Here is a 9,330-nt window from a genome sequence, read left to right as displayed (position 1 = left end):
CTTCCTGTTTTAAAGAATAATCTTAATGTGTCAATGTAGTTTTTTCTATGTGTCTAACAAAATTATCAGTTAGTTTAGGCTAGGAGAATCTGGCAAACTGGTTCTTATTGAAAGGCAAATGGTAAATGTAGATACTTAAAAAAAGTTTGTTGGCACAAATGAAAAACATCAAGAACAACTTATAAAATGGTGTTAAATTCATTTGAATTAATTAACCTTTATTTAACAACTACTGTATGTCAATACTGTTAGAGACAATGGAAATATAAATTAATGTTATGTCTTTTATTTTCTTCTTTTGTTGTTGTTGAGCTAAATTATCTCTCTATTAGGAAAGCACCAACACCTCATTCTTAGAAATTACTGGAATTTTATTTGCCTCAGGCTTATGACTTGCAATCAAAGACATTGTGCAAAGAAAGCAAAGGTTAAGTACACTGTAGGGAGAAGGAGACAATACACATTAGTAACACAATATCAGGTTGACAAAAAAGACAGTCAACGCACTATATAGATTGCAATTTTCAACAAAATGGTACTTTTTTAAAATCAGGAGCAAACAAAATAAGCAATGTTTACAGTAGAAATAAATCTTATGCAATTAAAAAAAGCATTTCTGAAATCATAGTGCATAAAATGGAAAAATGTCTATGCAGGTGAAGTCTACTGTACATTCATCACCTATTAAAGTTGCTTACATGTACCACAGTGTTAAAAAATAAATAAATAAAACAAATAAAAATGTTTAAGATTGTTTGATAAAAAATAAAATAACCAGTGACTTTTAATGTCTTATGGTTACTAGTGCTACAAAAAGACAAAAATATTTTCATCTGAACAGGTAAAAAACCAGGCACAATCAAACCATTACCAAATGAGACCCATCCATAGTAATATACTATTCTTCCACATATTTTCCATCAAAAGCTTCATTTTGTTTCTTTTAATCTTTGAATTTTTGAGGCTCATTTGGTTACAATATGTTATAAATATTTGTGTGTCTGTATGTGTGTTTTTCTTTTTTACACCATGATTTCATATGTTTGTCTGGCACTATCCTAAAGCTGGTTTATAGATAATGGTGATATAGAAAGAACCCAGTACCCATATGACAAATAAACACATTGGGTGGAAATGAAAGAGGGGAGGAAGGAATTCAGTTCTACCAAGAACAAATGTTCATTTTCACCCTATTCTTCATTGCTGTTGAAATCACACACCAGATTTGACTAATCCTCAATTTGGCCTTTTTCTTGCCTTTTTCATTGTCCCAACCTTTCACATCTCTTTCACCAAGCTTGAGTTTCACCTTAACAGATTTTCCCTTCAACTCTGATTCTTCATCTTCTTCCACCTCCTCTTCATTGCTTTCATCCTCACTCTTCCTCTTTGACAATTTTCTGCCATGACGATGGAGTCCAAGTTGAGCGTCTGAGCATTATGGCAGAGACCCTGACATCTTTCTCCAGGTCTCCCAGGTGCCAGTATTTATGATTACAATTTTTTTCCTTAATTCTTAGAATTCTTGTAACTCTTTCTTTGAAGGTAACTGAATGAAGACTTCACTGAGTTGTCACCCTGCATGGTTTTCTTCTATTTCCAGTTGAGGATTACTGGGCACCTTCTCCACCTTACACCTATCTTTGTAGTTTATCACAGTATTGATGATAGCATTTATCTGCTTTGTCAGTTGCAGGGGCAAGGGTTTGGTAACAGTTTCTCAGAGGGAGGGTGGCCTCTTCTCTTTTTAGCTTTAGCTTTTCCACATCTTCTTTTGCAGGATATTTATCCACATTTCTTTTTTTTTTTTTTCACTTAAACCATACTTCCTCTTCCATTTTTTCCAAATTGTCATCTTTAATGGCCTCAGCCCCAAGAGTCCTGCTGCTCAGCAGAGGGAATTCCACAAAGAATCTCCTGCAAGGAACAGCAGGCTAGTAGCCTTCAAGAGTAGGTTGTTTTGAAGACCTCTAGCAATAAGTCCTCTCAGAGTCATCAGGAGATTCACTTATTGCTGATCTCTTTCTTACTTTCAAGGTGCTCCAGCCAGGTAGACACAGCGGGTAATGAGCCAACATTTAAAATGTGATGTGATAAATGCAAAAGGAAAAGTTTTCAATGAAATTCCAGAAGTGAGAGGGGGATTGGATAACTCTGTGGCCTCTGGGAGGGCTTCACAGAATATAAATATAAGAAAGTTTTAAAGTACAGGCAGAGTTTACTAGGGGGTAAAGTTTTGATAGTATTTTAGGCATGGAAAACAGTCATGCACAAACATTCAGAAGCATGAAATTTAGTTTGGTTTTGAAGAAGCTATAAGAGGTTCCACATTATTGAATCAAAAGCAGTTTAGTCCTTGGAAAAGTGAGATTGTTGAATTTAGGAAAAAAGCAAGATATGGAAGAAGAACATGAGTGGTAGAGGCCAAGGCTCAAGTTAGGAAAGGACTTGTAGTCACTGGAGGGGGGATAATGCGCTGGAGGTCACAAAGAGACATTAAATGTATATTCCAGAAATAGCAGGTTGATATCAGCATGGAATATTTGGTTTATAAATGCATAGTCTTATATAATTTTAAGGCAAAGAAGAAATTACACAATCAAAATTATAGAATGCTCAAAACATGAGACTCATTGACCTAAAGTTTAGTGAATATTGGTTTTTTAGTTTCAGAGGAGTGAAATGTTTATTTTATTTCCTCTATGGAAATTTTACTTACATTTGGCTGCCCAGGGTAATCAGTGTATTGTACTCCAATTGCGTTTTTATCTCTCCTTCTCTTACAAGTTGATGATATATATTTTTAAGCAAGGACCATGTCTTACATTGAATACTGCTATATACTATACTGTCTGAGTTATGGGGTTCAATAACTTTTTAAAAATTGAATAAATGAAAGAATAAAAGTATGGAGTAGTTGGACCTGTCTCCTTATGTTCTTTCAAAAAGTATGCTTAGAGAGATCCAAGATGGCGGAAGATGCATAAGCCTAATATCTCATTACCTGAGTGATTGTCTATAGGTATAGGCCTCACTTAATCCTGTCTGCATCGTTGCCTCCTGAGACTCAACAGTTTGGCTGAACTAAGTGGTTGGGTTGGTGAAGTATGGCATGGTCTTCGGGCTTCACTTTAAAACTGATTTATCTTTTCTATCCTAATGGCTTGGACAGAAAGGGCCCAGAGGTCTGAGGGAGGAAACTTAAAATATTCCCCTCAGCCCAAACTAAGTATAGTGGGCAAAAGGGACGACTGTAACAGCATAATCAATAAAATATACTTAAAAAAAAAAGTATGCTCAGAATTCAACCAAGTAGTAATTCTTTATTCAGTGCCAAAACTCTGATGTTTTTCTATCTATTACTTATGTTACTACATTGTTTTTATAGGTAGGCAAAGAATCAATGTTTGTAAATTTTAAAATATTGTTATGAAAATAAGTGAGATTTGATATAAAAGTATTTACTACATTAGCATTCTGATATTTATTTATTTAGGTAGGTAGTAGAGAAAGAAGTAGAGTTTTTGTTAATATAGAAGTGAATTCACATAATTCAGTTTATACATGTAGGCATATATCCATGGTGTATGTTCTGGCAGGAAAAAAATGTGCCAGCACTAGTAAAGGGGAAATGAGAACAAACCAAGTATGCAGAGGTCTGTTTTCATTAAAAGGGAGAAGATGCTTACCCTGTTATTTCCATAAAACCTACAAAAATTGTTCCCCTCTCAAAAAGTGGCCCAAAGCCCAGAATTTGATATTCCTGCTGAGAGGGCAGACTAATAATTTACCCAATATATAGCATCACAAAGGATATTTTATTTTTCAATGGAAAATAGCAAAATAGTTAGACTTTAACTTTTAACTTCCATATTTGATCAAAAATAAGAAAGAGAAAGTCAATGATAATTTTCCTATCATTATTCTTGCTTTTTCTTTATACATTGTGATGGTATTTTTGTCTTTCTAGCAAAAGCTTAAAACTGAAAATGAAAGAATAAAAAATAAACAAAAATCTAAACACAATATAGGGGACCTCCATTTTAATAAAAATTGAACTTTTTAGAAAAAAGCCTAGCATTTCCTATCTGTTCATATAATCATTTGTTTATTTACCCCACACATTTTTATTAAGCTCTTATTGTGAGTCCTACATTGCTTTACATATTTAAGAAATATCATCAGACCCTGACTGGTGAAGCTCAGTTATGTTGGGTGTCATCCAACAAGGCAAAGGGTCATTGGTTTAATTCTGGGTTGGGGTACATGCCTAGGTTGCGGATTCCTCTCAGTAGGGGCATATGCAAGGGGCAGCTGATCCATGTAACACATCAATGTTTCTTTCCCTCTCTTTCTCCCTCCCTCTGAAAGTAAATAAATAAAATATTTAAAAAAAAGATATATCATCAGGCAACACAAAGAATTTTAGCTTTATGTGTTTAAAAAAATAAACATAAATAATGAAATAATTATAGTTTATTAGAATGTAATAACTGCTGTGGCATAACAATACTTAGATCAGAGTAAGAAGACTTGAAAGTGTCAGAGCTGAGGAGTAGGATGCAATTTATGATTTTATTCGTGTGGAATCTAATGAACAAACTGAAATAACAAGAAAAATGGGGACAGACTCATAGATAGAGAGCAGGAGGGAGAGGAGGTTAGTAGGTTGAGGGACTGAGCAAAAAGGAAAAAGGACTCATGGACATGGACAACAGTGCGGTGATTGCTGGGGGGAGGGGAGTATAAGGAGATTAATGGCAATGGAAAAAATAGAATAAAGATTATATTTTTAAAAAGGAGAGTACAGTCAAGGATACTTGAGCAGTGTTGGAGATAAGGGCAGTGATTTGCAGATATATGGAGTAAAAGTGTTCCAGGCAGGAGGAAAATCCATTGCAAAGACCATATTAAGAGTAAAGCATGCCTGGAGGATTTGAAAACATAGTGGAAGCCAAACTGGCAGGAGCTGAGTGAACAAAGGGGAAAAACAAGGGGGAATTGCATGTAAACTTGTGCAGTGTGCTTGCTGAAGTTTGGAGAGCATATCGTAGATGACCTTATAGATCATTTTATGGAATATAACTCTACCCTGAATAAAATGGGGAGCCATTACAGTTTTTAAGCATGTGAGTGACAAGATATGATTTCCATTTTCAAAGTATTATTTTGGTTGCTATTAGAAATAGTGTGTAGAGGGACAACTCCAGAATTAGGTCACCTTGTTAGGAGGCCATTGGAATAAAATAGGTGCAAGATAGATGGTGGTTCATACCAGGGAGATGGAAGGAGAAGAGATAGAAGTAGCCTATTTCTGCTTCTTTTTGAAGGCTTATTAATATTTAAACCTGATTTGATTTTTTTTTCTTATAAAACCTGAGCTAGATTGAGATGACAGTGTAAAATAGTCATGTCGTCAGCAGCCGTCCGTCTCGAGAGACGATGGTGTAGCTTCTTAAGAGTCTATCTGCACCGCCGAGAATGGCTGTGCAGTCCGACTCGGGAGTGACACGGTATCTGTCTCCTCCCGTGTTGAATCGACATCTTGCGATGACGCTGGAGTGTCCTCTCCAGTGGAGCTGAAGCTACAGAGCCTGGGCAGGGTGATATGGAGGGTCTGCTGTTGCCCATGCAGCAGACCCCCCCTCTCTTCGCAGCTGAAGGGTCCAAGGGAAAGACGGAGTCGATACAGCTTGGCTTCAGGTGCGCCGCAGGAGTTGCCGGTGTTGACTACAACGTCAAACCGCCTTAGGGACTCCGGCTCCGGATTTTCTGTCAGGGTTTACTCCCTTAGCCTTTCCCCTGAAGAGGTATGCCGCAAGGCAGTGGAGGTTTTTTGGAGTCAGAGTTTTCCTTCTCTGATGTGCCCTGACTGGAAGATCGAACCGGCGACACTTAGCTCGCAGGCCGACGCTCAATCCACTGAGCCAAAATAGTCATGTAATGCTAAAATATTCCCTCAAAATGTTGCATATACTCTACTTTGTGGGTTGTGAGTAGCTTGAGCATGAGGTACAAATTTTTTTTCATTCTGTCTTAACATTACAAAATACTCAGTATATATTTTTGAATTAAGTTTCTTAAATCAAGATTTGGAAAAGTTTTATGAAAATTTCCAAATTTGTTTAGTTATCTTGTTTATTAATTCTTCTGTGATTATAATATGAATTTATTGATATGTTTAAGGACAACACATACTCATAAATATTTTAATAAAACAATATAATTACAAAAGTTAATTCACTTAATTCTTTTATCAATCATAATATAATTATGGTGAGAGAATTTAATATTCTTTGTATTCTTGATGCAAATATTCACTCAAGAGACACTAACAGTGAAAGAGAAATGTGGAAAAGAAAAAGAAAAAAAAGTGGAATATTAGTTTAAGACTAATCTTGCCCCATGAAAGAGATGTGAGTTTAACTTAATAAGATATTCCTGGGAACAATTAATACAGTATGCTTGGATATAATTCTTCTCATAAACACATGGAAATCAGTGCAATAAATTATAACTACCTTTGGTATTTACAATTTTTAAAGTTTATGTTAATGTATAGTACACAATGAACAGAAATGTTTAATAACCTCTATAATTCAACCTACATAGTAAGACAAAGCAAATGACATAGCTCCCAAATCTGACAACAAATTGAAAACATGTGCCCTGTTTTTACCTTCTACATGAGAGAAATATGCATTTTAGCATTGATCTTGGAGAAGACATATTGTCCTAAAGTAAAAAATATTTGACACAAATTGTGATTTAAATTTATGAAGTGAAAATTAAGTAAACTATGATAGCCTATTTTTCTTTTTTGTTATTTTAATCTAAAGCCCATAATATTGGTGAAAGTAACTAATCAAGAAATTGAAGGAGGTAAGGAATTATGCAGAAAGAACTTTGGCATAACATATCTACTCAGTAGAGAAGCGACGATTTTTGTTTGCATTAATGGGATAACCACATTTTGCCTATATAAGTTAGGCTAACATGTGCCTTTACATTAATATTTAAATTTCAATGTGATTAGAACAAGAATTTTTATAGTTAAAAAATAAACACAAAACTAATAACTATAAATGAGAGATTAAAGATATTTAGGCCATGGGACAAAATGATTGGTGATAGGTGTTTGTAGAACTTCATGTAACATAAGTAGTTCAATTTAAAGATACTTTTGAAACTTCTGGTCAAGGTGGAGGCATAGCTAGACACATTTTGCCTCCTTGTGCAACAACAAAATGGAATTACAACTAAATTTCAAAACAACACCCAAAACTGTTAGAAAATCAAATTGTATGGAAGTCCAACAACCAAGGATTTAAAGAAGTCACATTCATCCACATGGGTATGAGGGGTGGAGACACAGAGATGGGGTGGAGAGGCAAGGACACACGTGTGGCATGGAGAGGTGGCAGTGGAGGCAGAACAGGCACAGGCGGTCCAACGTTCACAAGTGGTACATAAAACTCAGGAGGGATACCTTGGGGTTGAGTGATCCCAGTCCCAGTCCATACCTCATAGCCCAGGGATCCAGCACCAGGAAGATAAATCTTCATAACTTCTAGCTGTAAAAACCAGTAGAGGTGGGGTGGCCAAAGAAACTGCTGAATTTTCAGGAAACTTTGCTTAAAGGGCTCACATGATCTTAAAACATATGCAAACCGTGCTACTGTGGGATTTAACACCAGGCCAACAGCTAGAAGGGTGCCAGTTGCATATGGGGAGTGGGGAAAGTGACTAGAAATTGAGCAAATGCTGGACAAATTCCCAGAAGTCAGGCAGTGTCATAGGCCCCTCTCCAAGTCTTCCCATTACATAGAGTCACAAAGCAGTGAAGTGGGTTGCCCCATCCTGGCAATTACCTAATGCTCCACCCCACATAATTTACAGGTGCCTTTTACAGGGAGTCAAAGCAGCTCTACTTAATACACAGAAAGAAACACAGGGAGGCTGCCAAATTGAGGAAACAAAGAAATATAAGCCAAAAGAAACAATAGAAATAAACCCCAGAAAAAGAACTAAACAAAATGGAGATAGTCAACCTATCAAATGTAGAGTACAAAACACTGTAATCAGGATGCTCAAAGAACTCATTGAGTACAGCAACAACATGAAGGAAGAAATGAAGTTTACACTGCATGAAATAAAGGAAAATCTACAAGGAACAAACAGTGAAGGGAAGGAAGCTAGGATTCAAATTAATGATTTGGAACATAAGAAAGAAATAAGCATTTAATGAAAACAGAAAGAAGAAACAAGAATTCAAAAAATGAGAAGACTCTGGGACATCTCCAAACATGCCAACATCCAAATCTTACACATGCCAGAAGGGGAAGAGGGAGAGCAAGAAATTGAGAACTTATTTGAAAAAATAATGAAAGAAAACTTTCTTAATTTGGCAAAGGAAATAGACATACAAGTCCAGGAGCACAGAGAGTCCCAAACAAGTTGGACCCACAGAGAACTACACCAAGAGACATCATAATTATTTTTTAAAAGATTTTATTTATTTATTTTTAGAGAGACAGGAAAGGAGGGAGAAAGAGAGGTAGAAACATCAATGTGTGAGAGAAGCAATTGGCTGTCTCTCACATGCCCCCAACTCCGGGCCTGGCCCACAACCTAGGCATGTGCCCTGACCAGGTATCAACCAGCAACCTTTCAGCTCATAGGCTGGCTCTCAATCCACTGAGCCACACCAGCCAGAGCAACACGTCATAACTAAAATGCCAAAGGTAAAAGATAAAGAGAGAATCTTAAAAGCAGTAAGAGAAAAGCAGAGTTATGTACAAAGGAGTTTCCATAAGATTAGCAGTTGATTTCTTATAAGAAAGTTTGCAGGCAAGAAGAGACTGGCAAGGTGTATTTAAAAGTGTTGAAAAGCAAGGACCTACACCCTAGATTATTTTATTCAGCAAAGCTATCATTTAGAATGGAAGGGCAGATAAAGCGCTTCCCACACAAGGTAAAGCTAAAGGAGTTTACCATCACCAAGCCATTATTACATGAAATGTTAAACAAACATATTTAAGAAAAAGATCAAAACTATGAACAGTAAAATGACAACAAACTCACAACTGTCAACAAATGAATCTAAAAAAACAAACAAACAAAGCAAACAACCAGAATAGGAACAGAATCATAGGTACTGGGGTCATTTGGAGGGTTATTAGCTGGGAGGGGGAAGGGAGAGAAATGGGGAAATGGTACAGGGATTAAGAAGCATAATTGGTTGGTACAAAATAGACAAGGGGATGTTAAGAATAGTATAGGAAATGGAGAAGCCAAAGAACTTATATGCATGACCCATGGACATGAACT

The 9,330-nt window shown here is 36.2% G+C and overlaps 1 pseudogene; it reads right to left on the bottom strand.

Annotated features, from left to right (window-relative positions):
• Positions 1–1,190: 1,190 nt before the first annotated feature.
• LOC150012291 (SWI/SNF-related matrix-associated actin-dependent regulator of chromatin subfamily A member 2 pseudogene) overlaps positions 1,191–9,330 on the bottom strand; it is a 31,623-nt pseudogene continuing 23,483 nt past the window's right edge.

This window comes from Furipterus horrens, unplaced genomic scaffold (assembly GCF_987537825.1).
Source record: "Furipterus horrens unplaced genomic scaffold, mFurHor1.1.pri manual_scaffold_4, whole genome shotgun sequence".
NCBI classification, from domain to species: Eukaryota; Metazoa; Chordata; class Mammalia; order Chiroptera; family Furipteridae; genus Furipterus; species Furipterus horrens.
Note: the sequence above shows the minus strand (reverse complement) of the source record. Positions and strands in the feature narration are given on the sequence as shown.